This window comes from Branchiostoma floridae, chromosome 13, assembly GCF_000003815.2.
Source record: "Branchiostoma floridae strain S238N-H82 chromosome 13, Bfl_VNyyK, whole genome shotgun sequence".
Taxonomy (NCBI): Eukaryota; Metazoa; Chordata; class Leptocardii; order Amphioxiformes; family Branchiostomatidae; genus Branchiostoma; species Branchiostoma floridae.
The window spans coordinates 1,292,580-1,294,438 of record NC_049991.1 but is presented as its reverse complement, the minus strand read 5'-3'; the positions used below and the strand labels follow the sequence as shown (position 1 = coordinate 1,294,438).

Genomic DNA, 1,859 nt, shown 5'->3' with positions numbered 1-1,859 from the left:
TGCTGCAGTTGTGTATGAAAAGTGGGGAAGCTTTGAGCCATACGCTGTATGCAAACCGGTAGCCAAACTAATAATTACGAAGGGGAACTTGAGGGACTACACCTAGCCATAGACACCATCACCAGAAGACCGACCACATCAAACAGGATACTCCTCCTCTGCGACTGCAAATCTGCGATTGAAACCATCACAGGGGTGCAACAAGTGGACGCCTACAACAGCCTGATAAACACACTCAGAAGCAAACTCAGCACACTTAAATCTAAAGGCTACACCATACAGATCACCTGGTGCCCAGGACACATGGGAATTCCTGGAAATGAAATTGCAGACAAGGAAGCTAATCTAGAAGCAGAGGAAGCAAGAAACTGCCAGAACTACACATCCTGGACAAAACAGCAAGCCATGAAACACATCGAGTCACAAGCACATGAGAGATGGAACAGAAGGACCAAGCTGAACACAAGAAGTGAACACATGCAGAAAATTGCCACCAACATGAAGAAGAAACACTTGGAAGAAGAAACACGCAAGTCATCATCAATCAGCTAGTTAGCGGCCACACCTGACTTAACTCCTATCAAAACTGGATGAACCCTGAAATCTCACCTAGCTGCACAAACTGCGGTGCTGTGTAGACCACCAACCACTTCCTGTACCACTGCCCTCGCTATGAAAAGGAGAGACAACACATGCTGCTAGAAGTGGAGAACATATATGAGACATACAACACAGCAGAGGACAGCAGAGACACGAACATCAACACGCTGGCTGGAATGAGAGAAGACCTTTCAGAAGGAATCAACAAACAGATGTACATGGCCTTCTCCCAGTACATTGAGAGTTAGTCCCCAAACCCACCCTCTAGGCCTTGTTTTCAACCGTCTGTACCCTTGCGCAAACAAACTCGATAACCATCGCTCTATACATTGAAATCGCCCCCACAGACTTACACAGAGAGTCGTCGACACCTCTTACCTGACAAGTATCCGTTCAATTCAATGAATTAGCACTGGTGCAACGTTTGAATGAAGGCTTACTTAGTCGAGAGTCTAGAGAACTCGTAACTGGCGCTCTTCTCCAAAAGGAAAATCGGGCATTCGGGCAGAAATGCATTGTGGGTGACCCGGAAGTGCTCTTTTGGGGTCAACGTATTGTACCTGATTACCCACAAGATGCTGAAGATGACTGTATACTAGTGGCCAGACTATATTTATATTTCAGCCATACATAGTATGGTGAAATATAGTGTATTCGTAATGTTTCTTTCTTTCTTTCTTTCTTTCTCCTGTCAAATCTTCAAAGTGATTCATCTCCGCCGTTCCTGGACCGAATGACATGAAATTTGGCACAGGGCTAGAATGGGCCAATACCTTGATGCTTTTTTCTCAGTTTTTTTATATCTGCCTCTAAAAGGATTTTATTGAGATTTTTGGGTCAATTTTAGACCAAAACTGTATATTTGGGCCCCTGTACCCTGGTATTACAACCAAATGAGCTGAAATTTGACAGAGATGTGCCTTGATAATGCTCCCATATAAATTCGATAACACTTTTGGTGTAAAGTACAACAAAATGCTTATTTTTGCGATTTTTTGACCAATTTTTGACCAAAAAAGGACACTTTTGGCCCCTGTACCCTGGTATTACAACCAAATGAGCTGAAATTTGACAGAGATGTGCCTTGATAATGCCCCCATATAAATTCAATAACACTTTTGGTGTACAGCACAACAAAATGCTTATTTTTGCGATTTTTTGACCAATTTTTTTACCAAAAAAGGACACTTTGGGCTCCTGTACCTTGGTATTGCAACCGAATGAGCTGAAATTTGACACAGATGTGCCTTGATAATCCC

The 1,859-nt window shown here is 43.0% G+C and overlaps 1 protein-coding gene across 1 annotated transcript in view; it reads right to left on the bottom strand.

The window, feature by feature from the left end:
• The window catches only part of LOC118429304 (zinc finger protein 492-like), a 23,906-nt gene extending 22,645 nt beyond the window's left edge, over nucleotides 1–1,261 (bottom strand). The window contains exon 1 of the mRNA XM_035839786.1: nucleotides 979–1,261. The gene's annotated coding sequence lies outside the window, so the exon portion shown is untranslated. The remainder of the gene's footprint in view (nucleotides 1–978) is intronic.
• Between the last annotated feature and the right edge of the window lie 598 nt (nucleotides 1,262–1,859).